This window comes from Ictalurus furcatus, chromosome 15, assembly GCF_023375685.1.
Source record: "Ictalurus furcatus strain D&B chromosome 15, Billie_1.0, whole genome shotgun sequence".
NCBI lineage: Eukaryota > Metazoa > Chordata > Actinopteri > Siluriformes > Ictaluridae > Ictalurus > Ictalurus furcatus.
Window position 1 is genome coordinate 6,304,124 of NC_071269.1, and position 18,571 is coordinate 6,322,694.

Genomic DNA, 18,571 nt, shown 5'->3' on the forward strand with positions numbered 1-18,571 from the left:
TATATATATATATATATATATATATATATATAAACACACACACACACACACACACACACACACACATACACAAACACACAGGACGATGAGGTGATTTAGTTTTATTTTACAGAAGGTGGGACACATAAAAAAAAAATACATGAGGCAGGTTAACGTTAACAAGAATGACATCCAGATGCGTATTCCCAAAAACCATATACGCAAAATTATTTACACCAAAATAATTGTCAAATATTATCCATTTTAATTTTTTTCAACTCATCTATAAATTAAAAAAAAAGCAATATTCCATTTAAAAGATGTAAACTTTATTATTTAAGTGTATTTTTTATTTTATTTTAATAAAATTATACACCCCATTATGTCTACTCAGTCACAGCTACTAATCAGAAACTATGAAAAACTATGATTAAAAAAAAAAAAGAAAACTATAACCAGATCCACAATAAAAATATGCGCCAAATAATTATGTCAAATAAAAAGTGTGCTTTAATGATTTAAATAGTCAGTGTTTCATATTAATTATTATATGGTATTGTAAATTACATATAAATATATATAAATATAAATATGTGCATATAACAACATATATATAATACAGTCATATGTTTAATAACATACATAGGCTATTAAAATGGTAAACAATGACCTTTTTAATTTATATTGTATGTACATTCTTATTCAAAATATTTTTCTTAATTTATTATATTTATTTATTTGTTAGATATTTATTTATTTATTTAACATTTGTCTGTTGGTGAAACTAGTGTTTGTGTTCAGTATTCTATTAGACATTTGAACAATTATTAGTGCAGAATTGCGGAAATATTGATCTTGTGTGGGATCAATAGAAATATGAAGTGAAGCCCTGTCAATAAGGCTGCTAATGCTCAAGTTGACCTTTGACCTTTTCCCTCTCTCATGGCCAGCAGGGGAAGATAATGGCTTCCATGATGGTCCGAGGGGCCCTGTGACTTTAGGGCCGAGCGTTCGTTGGCTCCACGGCAGGTTAATGGCGACCTGTCACTCGTCATCAGCTTCGATTACGAGAGTGAGACGCCGTGTTTGTCTGTGTTTATTAGTTTGCCATGCGCTGAGGTGATCTGCGTTTCATTACGCACTTTCTGGAAGCGATCCACGTCGAAGCTCACTCCCACGCACTTGCATACCTACTCACAATACTCACATTTCTGAAAATAGGCCTGCGTACGGATTTCCGTCTGACATGCTCGTATGTTTTGGTACTAAGCAGAGCTACATGCTCTCTCAGTGGAACAATGAGAAGAACAACGCTCTGGAAGCAATCCGGTGTAATTTCGGTGTATATTACACGGGCACGCAAAACATCTGAGGATACATGTTTCATCCGATTCAGCTCTCGTTGGTGAGAACATGCGCCGTGTCAAAGTGCCAGTGCTTTCAAAGCCTTCAGCGTAATCCTGGTTCCAAACCATTCCTGCTGACGGAGGCTTACGGTCTGTCAAGATTAGCATTTACATCCGCAAAGTTGTGTTCCATGAGAGACGCGGGTTATACGATGCCATGTGCGATCGATTGAGCGTAAGGGCGCACAGTGGTTCCTAGCACGGCGTAAAAGGCCACGAAGAGGCCACGCTGAGGTCATAAACCAAGGCTGGGTCATGAACAATGTGAAGCTAATAAGCTAGCAGAAGTCGTAAGGTCATGAGGAAAGAGAAAAGCCTGGGACGTGAACTGCGCTTACATGCATGGGGTTCAAATCCTGGCAGAAGAGTGAGGTCGTAAACCAGAGGTTAAGAGTCAGCAGTAAGTGTGAGGTCATAGAATAGGGACTGAGATGTTTATGTTTCTATTGAAATATTTGTTGTTTGGTGCTGTATTTTAATTATTCAGGTGAGCAGTTGTGTCCCGCTCTGACATCCCAAGAGGACGCTGTTATTGCTAGCGCAGTTACAAAGAAAACATTTCAACCATCTCAAGCATAATTGATAACCGTCAGGGTTCACTACAGCTTCCTACATTACCCACAATGCCATTTGACTACCTGCTGTGGGAAATCATCTCTACCTAAAGAGAGCATTGCAGCAGCGCTTTAATCCTTTAGTCTGTCCACCTCATCTGTAGACTCTTCTCAAAGCTTCATTTCATGGCATCACGCTAGTCACCTCATAGATCGCTAACTAGCCAAATCAACTGTACAGCTGCATTGCATTCTGGGACTTTGAGTCCAGCGTTTGCAACAGTACTTCTGTGCTGGATTTCTCACTAATACGATGTTAAACGTCATTGCAAAATGAAAAGCGAGTGACAAAAAAAAGAAGCTGTTATTTTTGTTGTTTTGTTTTTCGCTAAACCTGATGGTAATCTCTTTTGTCTGAGATCGTTCACACGTCCACCTGCGACATCAGCACGGCTCACAACCGCTAACTTTTCACAGGAAGAACGATAACACAGCACCAAACAATAGATTAGCACCAGAATCATTGAACACACCAGAAATCTCTGCTGAAATAAATAACAGAAACCATCACAGAAATTCTTATGTTTTCCACTACGAATATCAGTACAAACCATCAGCTAAACATTAAATCATTACCATTAGTGGTCCTTACTGGTATCCACTAGACATAACATACCACCTGTAGAAGGCACCAAATTACCAGTAGAGACCCAAAGGGACCATTACAGTTTCCATTCAAACCAATACAGTTCCCATTATAACCATTAAAACCATTAAAATTTCTATGAGGGTTTCTATTTCCCCCTCCCCCCCAGCTTGGATATCTCAATATAAACGTTTTTAATGTGATCCAGATTGGATTTTTTTCTTTTTTGCTTTAACTTCCATGACAAGGTTCATATTTAGTTCTTTAGTTGCATTTGAACAACGCCGGTAGCATTTATGCCGTCTCGTGGTGGTAAACTGTACTGCCAAGACACAGGACACACTGTAGCAACCAGTAATTGTGTTTAGTTTAACCTTTTAAGAATGAAAATGACCTGCCTGAGAATTATTGTACTGCATAGTGCCATATACTGAAATGATTCAATTATTTCAGATTTACACTCCATATGTGGTTCCTGTCTCAAACATAAACCAGATTTTGGTGCATCCGATCTCTCAAATCCGATAAAATATCAAAGGAACTGTTTCACATTCTATATTGTTAGCATTATTAGAAAACGAGAAAAAAACGTTTGAAAGAAAACTAGCCGGAGAAGACCCGATGACTGCTTCTGCTCCGTCCATGCTCATGTTGAAATTCGGTGTATATGACCTGCGGATGTGTGGATCCCCGGCGATATCCTTCGATTAATCCGACTTTTTGAAGTTCACTTCAAATTTTGCCATTTGTCTCACCTGCGTGACCTCTCTCGGTTCATTCGTGGCAAACCCAACCCAGACTGCGTCCAAAGCAAATTCATTATCTCAGGATATGACATAAGGGGGTCGGCCTCATGGAGTTATTTAGCACGCGCGTCGATCGGATCGCGCGTTGCGTTTGAAGAAGATTGGACAAAGATTGACAGAGCATGACCGGCACTGCCTGGACGGAGTTAGGAGCTGTGAAGAAAGCAGGTATGGAGAATCACGTTTCTTTTTTTTTAACTGCTTAACCGCAAATCCAGTTCGGTTCTTACTGAGTTCTTGCAGTTCGACTTACAGAGCTGATATTTGATATGTAAGAATGTTATACCATTTACAGTTGAAAATCCAGTATAGTCTTTATATAGTCTTAACGCTTTTTATTCATTCTTTCATTTAAAAAAAAAAACGTCTGAAAGGATGTAAAACCTGATTTTTTCCCCTCACATTAACGTTAAATTTGATTGTTTCCAGATGAAACTATTCTGTATATTTTACTTTAAAAAAAAAAAGAAGAAGCAATAAATGTCATTCCTGATCCTGTTTTAGACTCTGGTGCACCGAGGCAGGTCCTTTGCCGCCGTATCTCCAACACTTTATCTTTCATGATTTGAAGAGTACAGCTGCAACACACTGCCATCTAATGGAACATCTCTAAACCCTCAGATGAAGCTCCTCTCTCATCCACGAGCATCTGATCCGTTCCATGACAGCGACATTCTGTTTCCTAAAGGTCACGTTGGCGCAAACTGCGTCTCGAATCCATTCACTTTTGCTTCAAAACGTGGTTTTTCTCCTTTCTGGACACAATGGACCTTACAGTCACATGAACATCACACCTGAAATAATCACGATTGCCATTTAAATTTATGTTATTTACCCCCCTCTACATGATTTGTTTATTTTGTTTACGTGTTTTTTATGTGAATTATTTTCACGTTATTTATTTTTTAAATGTCAGCATATCTCTATTTTCACATTTATTGCTGTTTTACCGTATGATTTATTTATTTTCATGTGATTTTCTTCACATAATTAACTTAGTTTCACATGCTCATCATTCACATGTAATGCACGTGTTATTATTTTTCACATGCTCCCCCGTTTAATTTCACGTGTTTTTTTTTCACGTCATTTGTTTTCACATGTAGTGAATGCGTTTTTATTTTCACATTCATTTTTCACATAGTGTTTTACAGTCCCACCGGACTTTGGATCCACCGCCACCCTGACCAGGAAAGAATGAACCTCACTTGTTTTTCACATGTTAGTCACATAATCACATGTGAAGTGTATGTGATTTCTCCCTATGATGTGTAAGGCCACTGGATGGCCTTGAGCATGTCTGTTTGATATTAAATGAAGGTCTCTGGAAGGATCAAATGTCTTTAATAGCTGACAAAAGCCATGCAGGGAGGTCTGTCATTTTCTTGGCATTTTGGTTTTTTGTTGCATTGTAGAGACGATGTCGCACCACCGTGGTCAGGCGTCTGGCACTGCCTCTGTAAACAGCAGTTCTTTAGCAACGCCGAGGGCGAAACAAATCAGAAAGCAATGGCACACTCGAGAGCAGTGAATAAACCGCCAAGTTTCAAAGGCCAAGACACACCAAACAGTTTGGATCAATAGGTACGCCAGCCAGTCTGGAGTTGTCGCATCGGCCCATTTCGGTTCCAGAAGCTGTAACGGAGGCCATAGATTCCGTTCCACTTCTGTAAAATGTGATGGGGATGATTCATGGCTGGCACGTTGTGGCTGTCTTCTGTTGGACAAAGGCCAAGCTTTCTTACTGTGCCATTAAACCTGGTGATGTAGACTTCCACTTAAGATCCAAAACAGTCAAGTAGAGCCATGTTAAGAAGAAGAAATGCACATATTGGCATTTGTATATATGTTTCTGTCTTTTTTTATTCACAAATTATGTCGTTACTATGTCATTTCAGTCTACGGTATCGGCATCGTTTTTCCACATCACATTGGAAACAGAATGATGGCTAACAAAGTTCCATTGGAAAATCGGTCAAATTGGAAGAAAGACGCAAAACATGATCCATAGGATCGATCCTTCCTACAAATCAAAAACATTCACCAGGAGTTTTTTTTTTTACTCAAGTTAAAGTGCAGGTACTCACTAAATAAATCTAGTCAAAGTTGGAGTAAATTCTTCAACTAAAGTAGAAAAGATATAAACTCTTAAACTCTTTCACTCAGTAAAAGTACAAGAAAGCCTGAAAAAATGGTCTACTAATTTAATAATATCTACTACCACTATCCCATTTGTTAAAGTATACATTTGTTAAGAATTTAGATCGTAAGCCATCTGATGCTAAAATACCACAGATATATGAGTATATTTTAGAGAAATGTAGTGAGTAGAAAGTCAAAAGTATCAGGTGAAAGAAAAACAGACACAGAGTACCGATACTTTGGTACTTCCCACCTCGAATTGAATCTTGAATCATTTTGCCTTTAGCACTAAAAAACTAAAATTGAAAATTAAATTAAATGTTAAATATATATATATATATATATATATATATATATATATATATATATATATATATATATATATTTGACCTCTGTGGGATTCTGCACCTGTTCTGGTCTCAAAGCCAACTGTCCACGTCTGTTTTGGCAGGATACGCTATTCCATCTCTAAATTAAACTTCACACCCAAAAACTTCTCTCACAGCCCACTTCCAATTAGGAAACAGGACCGCGTCCCCGAGGGACTGTTCGCTGCGTAACCTTTCCTAAGACTGAACAGAGCAAAGCCGACAGCTCGGGGTGAAACCACGGAATGCTGATCAGCCAACCAGAGGCTTCCTCTTCAGCAAAACAGATTTATATCATGGACAATCAACTTTGCCGATCCGCTGGTTGACATGAGCAGTGCTGGGAACCAAAACATATGAGCTTTTTAGCCGGTAAAATCACTAGCACATGGTCGAACGGAGAAAACACACAAAAACAGTTCTGACCTCTGAGACCTTGCGGGGAAAAAAGAATATTAATAAATAAAGAGTATGCTAATATATACTGTCATTTTACTCACTGACCATGGTGTATTAAGTCCGAGTGTGTAGGTGCGTCAAGTGTACACTGGAATTATGTTATGTCTGGTGTCCTCAGTGTATAAAACTACACTGAGCTCTTTGTGAAGCATTTATGCTGCAGCCCTGGAACCTTGGCATTAGTTATTCAGCAGTCTCCAACTTTATGTCAGTCATCAGATACAGTGTTTATCTACATTAATTCCTCAGCTAGAAATATGCAGGTGTATTTACCTGCCTGCGATTAAGGCCAGCTCGTTGGACCAAGTACTATCAGAGTGTTCTTCAGGCTAATGATTTGTCGCTGTTTACACAAACAAGGTTTGTGTTATGTCTGGAATCAGGAAAGTGTTGTCTTTTTCATTCCTTTAGTTGTGTCTGTCACCTTAGAACTTTTCTAACTCAAAAAACCCTGACCGTTTGCACTTTGTTTGACATACAGCCTACAGGTTGCATTTTTTGGCATCCACATCAGATTATTTGCTGTTAACAAATGTCTTAATGTTGAATTTTTGTGGAACCAAGCGCAACAGCATCACCAGTGGTCATAAGAAAAATACAAGGTATATATGGCATGAAGAAGCAAGGAAGTGAGGTTGAGGCTGATTTCTTCCTAGCCCAGACATTATCAGCAACAGCCATATCACGTGGTTACACAAAAAACCATTAGATTTGGTCCTGCTAGTGCAAGTTTGATTCCTGATGATGCCACAGACATTTTAACGAAATGGGGGGGGGGGGGGGATGTATGCCGGAAGAGGGTGGATAGCGATTACCATCAAATTCGTTACGCTGTATAAACAGCAGTTCGAAATGATGTGGTTGGCTTCACGTGTCTCAGAGTTGCAGAGTGCTGGGTGGTGTGTGGAAATTGGCAGATGACCAAATTGGGGAGTTCATAAGGGAATACGCCAAAAAAACTAGAGAAAGAGTTCAAACGTTTCTGTTTACCGTGTTGGTATTCGGAGGAAACAAGCCCTGAACCTGGCACCGTGTTCTCATTATGTCATTGATGAGACCTTATGATATATGCATTACACAAACATGACCGTTTCATTGTCAGGCTATTGATAGATATAAAATTTTAGCCTCATGACCAGCCGTCACTGCTCTTAGCGTTCATGGCAGTGGCTTTTGGAACGTGTGACTTTATGCTAAAGTGATTAAGCGAGCTGTGGGAGAGCAGTTGGCTGCCCTTGGCCCTCCCGGGGCGTGATGTGGGGGTATTAGCACGCTGAAAGAGTGATTTACGCAGTCCTCTCGGAGCAGTATATTAAACTATACTTGGCTGCCAATTTGTGGAGTGATGCAGGTGTCACCGGGAAAGTGTGAGGTGAGCTGGACAAACTCAATGGCCCCATTATGAACTGAACTTGTGCAGTACAGAAAGTGACATTTTGAGGACACACATTCACACACACATAATCTAAAACAGGAAAACTGCTTACAGAAGCGAGTGCGTGAAACGAATACGGTAGACAAATGCAAACTTCCCATGTTTATGTTTATGCTCAAGAGTCGTAAATTAACTCACAGATTTAGCATAGTTAGATTCTCATGCTCTCGCTGAACATAATTCATAAAAAATATAAACACACACTGGGTGGAAAGGTCCTTAAAAAGCACAAGCACATACTCCATCTCAGGCTGGGAGTTTATATGATGGAAGTGTTCATGAAACTCATCGACCCAAACAAGATTCCCAAGCTTGGAGGCATCCAGATTTCTCCTTATATTTACTTACTGTAGGTGGTAGCATCGCAGAGTTCCTTTGCTGTGTTGAGTCTTCGCTTTTCAGATAACTTTTTAGCCTTAAAGACAAGCAGGCTCAGGACTTAATAACCACGCACTGTGTGAAATTGGCTAATGGACTATAGTAGGAGCCTTTTAAAATGCTGAGCGCGGGATAGAAACACTATCTTGGGATGTTTCTCAGTTATTTCTCGCTTCATAATGTTATAAATCCTCGTCTACGACCTGTGGTGGAGTAGCCTAAACGATACTGGATCAGTGAGCTACACAATGAGCTCTTATTTAGTGAGTTACTAAAAAAAATTAAAATAAAATGATGAGCACAAATGTGCTAAGAATCATCATACAGAGTCACATTACACTTAAATTGTAGACACATGCCTTAAATACACAAGAGCCAATATAAATAAGTTATTACAGAACTCCAAACAAGTATTAGGCTGGCAAACTTATGATAGCTCACTCCCTAAAGCAAAATATGCATGGAACTAATTTAGTGTGTCAGTTATCTTGGAGATCAGGACATGTATGATGGGAAAAGGCATTGAACAGGAAAAGTCAAGATTTCCATCTGTTTTATTTCTTGTATACCTCGGCAATTTCAAATGTTTTATTTGTTAAAGAAAGCCACGTTGTACTTTTTCCCCCCGGGAATACTACCAAGATTTGTTAAAGTGTTCATCTGTGATGTTAATCTTGCTTTGCTCTTCCTTTAGATTGATTTGACAGCCTTTCTATGTTGCATTTTCATTCCCTATCTCAACTTCTTTTCTTGACGGTAAAAGTTCTTGAGGCCTGCGACATCACCCCCCCGTTGATGGCTCTGTTTACAACCATCAAAATCATATGTTAATGATGTCCACGGTTGATTTTAGTGTCTGTGGTGTTCTATGAAAAGGGAGATAGATACAGATATCTGTCAAGACCAAGATGCAGTAAGTGATACAGGATCTGAGAGGCCACATAGGGAAAGAGTTCAACTAAAAGATGTGCATTTCTGATATCCTATCTGTTATAAATCAACCCAAGGACTCGAGCCATCAACAAACTAACAAGAGCAGCAGGCACAAGCCCTGGGTTTGAGAAATTAATGGTTAGACAAAGAGGTAGTTAGATGGAGGGATGAGAGAATGGATGGATAGATGGATGACAGCCAGTGGCCTTGCTGAGCTGAGCTAGTATATTATCCGTAGCTCCTCTGTGCCTTCTGTCACATTCCTCCAGTAATCTATGTAGGGGAAAAAAAGAACTATATTTATGAACTGTTTACAACAGGCAGACTCCTCCAGGGAATGTCATATCAGTCATTCTCTCTCATGCTCTCTCATGCTCTCTCGCTCTCCGTCTCCCCAGTGATGTGGTCATACCTAAACAAGAGCAATCAAGGCCACCTCACCTTTAAGGGGATGATGAATGGATTGATCCGTCTTCCATTACCAGGGGTGTATTTCTCCTGGCTGTAAGTCATGCCTGTCTTCTTCAGTCAGGAACTAACTAGAAACAAATATTCTACTTCATGTTCAAGGTTATGTGCTTTTTTAAAAAAAAAAAAAAAAAACTCTCATCAATACCCAGTCCAACTGTAATCTATAGGTCACCTCCAGCATGGCGTCAGTGGAGGATTCATATCTACACACATCATGTTTTTCTTCCTTGGACTCTCTCCAATTTCTTTCAACCTTGTCCACCAGGTCTACACCCTGTAACGTGAAGTGGCAGCTCATTTTGGGATTGTTTTTTTAAGCCTTCATGGAAAGGTAGGAGGCGGCATGGGGGTGCAGCAGGTACTGCTGCTCTCTCATATCTCCAGGGTTCCTGGTTTGATCCTAAGCTCAGATCATTGTTTCCTGTGTTTGTGTGGGTTTCCTCTGGGTTCTTTGGTTTCTTTCCATCTCTCAAAAATACGCTACCAAGTGGATTGGCTGCAGTAAATTAACCCTTTGTGTACCATCCACTGAAGATGAATGAAAGGGTAGGGGTGAATTTATATTGATAGAAAGGAGAGTGGATGGATAGATGGATGGGTGGATGGATGGTTAGATGGATGGAAGAACAGGCCAAGGACTAAGTACAAAGTACATTTTGGGACTTATTTCTGGACTTTTGGGCTTCTACTAAACTATACCTCTGCCAGTTGAGGTTTCACATATACTTTCTTGGCTGCACCAAACTCAAATTTCCACTGTTTTAGTCATTCTGTCTAATCTATATGAAAGTACCTTTCATGTAAAGGTAGGGGAAGATCAGTACTGAAAGAAGTGAGAGTGGATAGATGGATGGATGGAAACAGAAAGTACAGTTCGGAACTTCTTTCTGGACTATTGCGCTTCCATGGAACTTCACCATGGAGGTTTCACATCCACACACATCTTGTTTTTCTTTCTTGGATTCTCCGATTTCTTCCAACCTTGTACACCAGGGCTACAACACCCTCCCATTGTCTCAGTCATTATGTCTAATCTATCTTAGGCTTTCTGTGGCCCTGTAATGTGAACTGGCAGCTCATTTCAGGATTGTTAGCTATTAGTGGAATGCATGATTACTAAACTGGCTGTTTGAAGTCAACAGCCTTTGATGGTGGGTCTGTTTGTGTCAGTTTAGCTTCACACTAACCAGGTGCCCATGGGATCCTTGAAAGAGTAAATGTCGGGAGGCTTGGCTTAAATTATGGCCAATCATAGCAGCATACAGGGCCAATTTATTTATTTATTTATTTAAACGTTTTCACATTAAGTCTCACAGTTCATTCTAAAACCCATTGGATAGCATCGCAAGCACTCCCTGCCACAAGACAAATATTGGTATTAATAAGAGATGTTCATTTCTTTAGGCAAAGAAAACTTTCTTTGAAAATTTTGAGACATTGCATGATATTCCAACATCCATCATTCGCAACATTTTTCCCTCTGAAGCTTTCAGGAACATGGCCAGGTTTTAATCAGATAAGGAATCAGAGAAAGTCATCACTTCCCTTTATGGGACATTTGACCTGAGGCCGTACAGAACAACAATGACCTATGACTTATGACAGCATATCACCACATGAAACTCAAACCCATGTATCTTTTTACTACATTCTATTCCTTACAGACCGACACACCTCTTAGATTTTGAGGTCCCGGTGGTCCCAGAAGACTGAGATGTAGTTTAATTTATGATTTTAAAAAGCAGAGATAATCACAGTGAAGTGTGGTGGTGGTGGTGGGGGGGGTGCTTGCATCTTAAATGACCAAAGCACTTCATGTTTACGGTCTTCTGATCCAAGGCAGACGAGCAGACTAAACCATTCTTAATTTTACCCAATGCGGTTTTGGTTAAGGTTCCATGTGCGGACTCCAGCAGAGATCAGCATACCGGGAAGCATGATGAGACGATGACTTTGAAAAGAGAGACAGGGGGAAAGGAGGGGTTTATGGAGGGGGTAAAGGTTGAATTAAGTCGAAAGTGTCACTGCAGGAGCTTCAAGGTGCCCAAATGGAGCCAATTACCACACAAAACTTCTTTCTTTAAGTCTTGTGGAGGGAGGAGGGGGCTTTGAGAGCAAGAGGGAGTGGGTGTCAAAGACAGGCCGTGAGAAAATGAGAGAGACTGACGAAAAGACAAGGAACGAAAGGACAGAAGCAGATGCAGAGTTAGAAAGAAAGAGAATGATGAACATTTTAATAAAAGAGGAGTGAATAGTAATGGATAATGTCTAAAAAGTAATAGTGCATGCATATATGAGTGCATGTATGTGTGAGAGAGACGGAATAAAGGCTCTGTGAGGTTAATTCCTTGAGGTGAAGTTCCCTGTGGTAAATCTCAAGGGACACCATGTTTATTTGGATTGAAATCTCCTTCATGTAGCACAGCCAATTATCACTGGAGGAGATGATAGCCATGTTATGAATTCCTCTTTCTTTCCTCCTCTTGTGTTTTTTCTTTGCCATTTCCTGGACTCAAAGGCCCGTGACAGACAGCACCGTGTGAGTTTTTGTTTCTCCTGCTCTCCCTCCATCCAAGTTCATTTTCTCTAAGGGATCACTGCCAATGACCTCACCGCTGGGCGCCAATCAGAGCAGGACATATGATAGCAAAACACATTCAGGGCCTATTACTGCCAAGGATGGAAAGTTCGCTGAGCTTGATGAAGTGATCATGCCACTATTTGTTTTAGCAGTGGTACTTTTGGATCTCCAGGTGTGTCTTGCCTGACCTTTGAACTGGTCTAGGCTAATCCGCTTAGCTCGCGCTGGGTTGGTGTGCCGTTTGAATACAGTTACATCTCAGTATTATCTTCAGCAGTTGAGGCCATTTTTAAAAAAGAGGACCACTGGTAATTACAAATATAATATTACAAAGAAATTGTGTAAAAGCGCTGGTTCAAAACAGGTCAATCAGACCAGTTACAACAATTATTGAGAGGGTCTTTAAGACTTTATCTAGGAAAAGCCTTGTTGAAAGATGGGAGAGTGGGTGGGTGGATGGATGGATTGATGGATGGATGGATTGAACAACATGCTAGTTTAACTTCTGATTGTGTCTTTAAACTTTGATAGAGAGGTAAAGGGATAGCCAAATTGATGGATGGATGGATTGATGGAGGTGTTCTAGCAAGGACCGAGTAGTTTAAAGTGAATTGTGTGACTTCTGTTTGGGTCTTTAAGTTTTGATGGAGAGCTAAAGGGAGAGCTAAACTCATAGACTGAAGGAAACATGGATGGACTGGTTTGAAAGTGGATTTTGTGACTTCTTGAAAATGTTGAGGAAATGCCATATTTAATGGAACGATAAAGGATGGATGGAAGGATGGATGGATGGATAGATCAAATGAAGATCAGGCCAAGGACTTATCTGAAAGAAGATTTTGAGACTTCTGATTATGTCTTTAAGCTTTGATGGAGAGATCAATGGAAAGCTAAACTGATAGATGGATGATGGATGGATGGCTGGATGGATGGATGGATGGATGGATTTAAGAACAAGCCAAGGACTAAGTGGAAAGTAAATTTTTGGATGCCTTTCTGGTTTATTGAACTGAAATCACAGTACTGGAATCACAAAAAGATAGGTTTGACAACTAATAAAAGAAAACATATTGCATCATTTTATTTGAAAGTCATGATGGGTTCTCTAAGCTTTTATGAGATGGGGGAGGAAAAGAGGCACCAATGGAATTGGTGAGTAGACGGATGACTGGGTGGATGAATGAAACGAAGTTGAAAACAGATTTTGAGACATTTTCTTGGACAATTTGGCATCCCAACTTTGTCGTCGTGAAATCACAAATGGCAGCTGTCTAATAAAAGAAAACATATAGTGTTTTTTTTTTTTTTTTAATATCTGAAATGTAATATGTATTATTTCTCTGTTGTAGCCGGACTACAAATGAGCCTAGGCGCTTTAACACATACTTCTGTCTTTACTTATTAACAGTTCACTTTGTTTAGCATGTCTGCCCCCACACATTTCCGAATTCCCCCTATAAACCTCCTTTAAACACCTCTGTCATATTGTTACTGGCAAACCATTGTCTCGGTATTTCCTAGGCTCCATCAGCCACACATATTGATGGATGCAGCCAACATCTGGGGCTGTGATTATGTGTAATATGTTCCATGCACAGCCAGCGAATGGCGTTTTAAGGGGAAGGGGAGCAGGAAGAAGCTTGGCCTAGTGTCAGCTTGCCAATCCTGGGGGATCAGGCTTGATTTTTCCCCTTTAGCTCTCATTAGCCCGAATAGGTGGAGAGGATGGCTCGGAGTCAGCAGTGTGATCCAAGGCCAAGAGCATGTAATTTTCAGTTGCCTGAAATGAGACGTATACACACACTGACTTCTGCTATCAAAATGTCGGTCCTGCTGTTTTATGTCCGCTGAACTCGTCCGCTGGTTTGTAATCGGAAGCATAATCCTGAAAGAACCATGCATCCGATTTCTACTTAGTGCAGGGAAATACACACGTTACAGCTTAAGACAGAAAGGGAAGAGAGGATAAATAAGCACAGTTACAGTTTATTCATCTGATCAATCTTTCAGTTTTGTTTTATTTGTATAGTATGTTTAACAGTAGACATTGTCGCGAAGCAGCTGTACAGAAATCCAGTAGTACAGTGAGGGAAAAAAGTATTTGATCCCCTGCTGATTTTGTACGTTTGCCCACTGACAAAGAAATGATCATTCTATAATTTTAATGCTAGATTTATTTGAACAGTGAGAGACAGAATAACAACAAAAAAAATCCAGAAAAACGCATGTCAAAAATGTTATAAATTGATTTGCATTTTAATGAGGGAAATATGTATTTGACCCCCTCTGCAAAACATGACTTAGTACTTGGTGGCAAAACCCTTGTTGGCAATCACAGAGGTCAGATGTTTCTTGTAGTTGGCCACCAGGTTTGCACACATCTCAGGAGGGATTTTGTCCCAATCCTCTTTGCAGATCTTCTCCAAGTCATTAAGGTTTCGAGGCTCACGTTTGGCAACTCGAACCTTCAGCTCCCTCCACAGATTTTCTATGGGATTAAGGTCTGGAGACTGGCTAGGCCACTCCAGGAACTTAATGTGCTTCTTCTTGAGCCACTCCTTTGTTGCCTTGGCTGTGTGTTTTGGGTCACTGTCATGCTGGAATACCCATCCACGACCCATTTTCAATGCCCTGGCTGAGGGAAGGAGGTTCTCACCCAAGATTTGATGGTACATGGCCCCGTCCATCGTCCCTTTGATGCGGTGAAGTTGTCCTGTCCCCTTAGCAGAAAAACACCCCCAAAGCATAATGTTCCACCTCCATGTTTGACGGTGGGGATGGTGTTCTTGGGGTCATAGGCAGCATTCCTCCTCCTCCAAACACGGCGAGCTGAGTTGATGCCAAAGAGCTCCATTTTGGTCTCATCTGACCACAACACTTTCACCCAGTTGTCCTCTGAATCATTCAGATGTTCATTGACAACCTTCAGACAGGCATGTATATGTGCTTTCTTGAGCAGGGGGACCTTGCGGGCGCTGCAGGATTTCAGTCCTTCTTGGTGACTATGGTCCCAGCTGCCTTGAGATCATTGACAAGATCCTCCCGTGTAGTTCTGGGCTGATTCCTCACTGTTCTCATGATCATTGCAAGTCCACAAGGTGAGATCTTGCATGGAGCCCCAGGCCGAGGGAGATTGACAGTTCTTTTGTGTTTCTTCCATTTGCGAATAATCGCACCAACTGTTGTTACCTTCTCACCAAGCTGCTTGGCAATGGTCTTGTAGCCCCTTTCCAGACTTGTGTAGGTCTACAATCTTGTCCCTGACATCCTTGGAGAGCTCTTTGGTCTTGGCCATGGTGGAGAGTTTGGAATCTGATTGATTGATTGCTTCTGTGGACAGGTGTCTTTTATACAGGTAACAAGCTGAGATTAGGAGCACTCCCTTTAAGAGTGTGCTCCTAATCTCAGCTCGTTACCTGTATAAAAGACACCTGGGAGCCAGAAATCTTTCTGATTGAGAGGGGGTCAAATACTTATTTCCCTCATTAAAATGCAAATCAATTTATAACATTTTTGACATGTGTTTTTCTGGATTTTCTTGTTGTTATTCTATCTCTCACTGTTCAAATAAACCTACCATTAAAATTATAGACTGATTATTTCTTTGTCAGTGGGCAAACGTACAAAATCAGCAGGGGATCAAATACTTTTTCCCTCACTGTAGTTTATATTTCTATTGCTAATGAACAAAGCAAAGGCGACAGAGGCAAGGAAAAACTCCCTGAGAAGACATGAGGAAAAGAAACTTGATAGAAACCACACTCAAAAGGGAACTCTTCTGGGTCATACCAGATAGTGCGATTATAAAACATTACAGTATACAGGTGTAGAAAAGTAAAGACGTTGAAGACTTGACTTGACTGTTTTTGTCAATCGCAATTATTTAAGGAGTCTATGTTGGACCATTTAGAGCACCAAAACCATTATTAACATTATTATTAAGTGTATTTCTAACACAGGTCCACTTATAATATACCTGTAAGTACTTATTTAAAACTATACTACATGTAGACTGTTCAGTGTTCATTTCTGGTTTGTAACCCTTTTTTTTTTTTTTTTAAACCCAGCCTTTAAGGTATTTATTTCAACCCCAAAAGGAATTACGACTGTTCCTTTAGTTGTACACGTGGAGGTTTGGACCAATTACACTCCATTATTTCTCAAACATAAGTAAAACAAGTAGCAGCTGCTTAATTATGTGTTGCTAGATGGTAATATCATAGTATAAAGATTTATATAGCCATATTTCACTATCCCTGTTTCCCTCAAGTGTCTTTAATGTAAAACATATAGAGCATTAATGATTATCGATGTCATCCAGACATTTATGATTTATCCATATGTTTGTTTCTGGGAAATGATTCTAAAGTCATAATACATATAAATCTGTATAGACAATTTGCCCACGTAAAATGCCTTGTGATTGCGAATGTGGAATTTTTGAATCCATCATGTTTCTAAATACTGTCCAACTGCACTTTATATGGTCATTATATTTCCCTTTTTTTTTCTTAAATAACTACCTGTTATTTAACTGAAATATTTAGGTGGAGATAGATTTAGGTGGAGCAAGCTTTTTTTAATCCTTAGCTATCAACAGTTTGGGGTTTTTTTTAAGACTGAGAAAGTCACAGAAAGTGCAGTGTTTGCTTGCAGGATGTGGAGACTTTACCCGCAGGAAGTGGACACTTCGGTCACCTTAAATGAGCCTCTGCCCTCTTCCTGAGTTTGATCAAATTTATCCATTAAAGCCTCAATGCCTATGGTTTAGCCTCAGAGGATTCTTGCCATGCCTGGGAACCTCAGCAGATCCTCTTGGCCGTTCTTATAGGGTGTGAGTTGAGCCTCTGGTGATTTATGTGTGTGTGTGTGTGTGTGTGTGTGTGTTTGTGTGTGTGTGTGGGAGTGGTGCGGTTACTGCGGCTGGGTGAACTGCACCATGGGAAATGCTGCACAGGAAGTGTTCCTTAGGGTCAACTTAATTGTAAAACAAAAAAATGACTGGAACACAATTAAATGTTGTGACTAGTCTGTGTTTATTATGCTTTATTAGTTTCATTTCCATGCATTACTATATTGTATGTAAGGAATAAAACACTCTGTGGCATGCGGTTTATTTTATAGGAAAATAATCAAAGTGGTGTGGTGTGATGCGGCATTATACGAACACAGTTACTATAACCACCTCGAAGTTGATTTTTATTCCTATAACACCCCACTATAACAATTTTTGCATTTATTAAAAAACAGCGTGTCACACTTTTTTTATCCGTTTAACATTGAGGAACAATCAAGAAACAAGTTCTCACTTACATTACGTTAAGTGCCGCTTGACGTGTTGCTGAGAAACGCTAAGTCTTGAAGGAACATCATGCTCTACTTCTGCAACAAAGTGCTGACACTGGAGACTCCTTCCATAGATGTTCAATAAAAATCTCCTTACAGAAAACGTCACCGTATCAATGATTACAAATTCTGCTTTATTAAATAACAATATGCTTTGTTTAATCAGTTTACACTGGGTGCCAACCCATAGCAGGGTACAATCACACACCCATTCATACACTATGGACAATTTGGAAAGGCCAATCAGCGTACAATGCATGTCTTTGGACTGGGGGAGGAAACCGGAGTACCTGGAGGAAACCCCCAAAGCACAGGGAGGACAGGTTCAAACCCCCAACTCCGGAGATAGAAGCAAACGTGCTAGCCACTAAGCCACCGTACCCACCATGATAATGATAATAAATTAATTTATATTCTGACCAATCAGAATCTAGAATCAAGAATTCAACAGCTCAGTGCAACAATGTGAAGTAAAAAAAGATAATTTGTGTCGTTTTGACTTGATGAAATACGATTAGCAAAGTTTTTATACATTTATTAAAGTATGTAATACAATGCATAAACAAGGAAAATACCTGGATGTGAAAATGATGAAAAATTAAGCAAAAATGATTACGTGAAATGACTCTTGTGTGACCTTGGAATGTGTATTTGTGTACTGTATCAAAAAATACAGATCGCAAACATTACTAAAGCGCTCATTCTCAGACATTCCAGCACGCTTCCCTACGTGAGGTAATCATTTAGAGATGGGTGTCCTTGCACAGAGTGTTTTATATCCACCTGGGGAGAGATTTCATATTCCTTACATTAACTGCTTTTTTTCTCCAGACAACAGGGACAGTATGTCCCCGAGCAAATCGGCTTTGCACCGCGGTGCCCCAGCGTCCCGTGACGCTTATGCAAACACGGCACACATGGCTTCTGCATAAATCAGCCCACCAAATATCCGCCGTGGTGAATTGGCCGAACACGGCCCAAAAACAAACAGAGCCGTTTAGCTGTTTGGCCAAGCATCGATTCGCCGTGCCTCTTTAAACTGGGGATTTATGAGAGCGCTCTTGTTT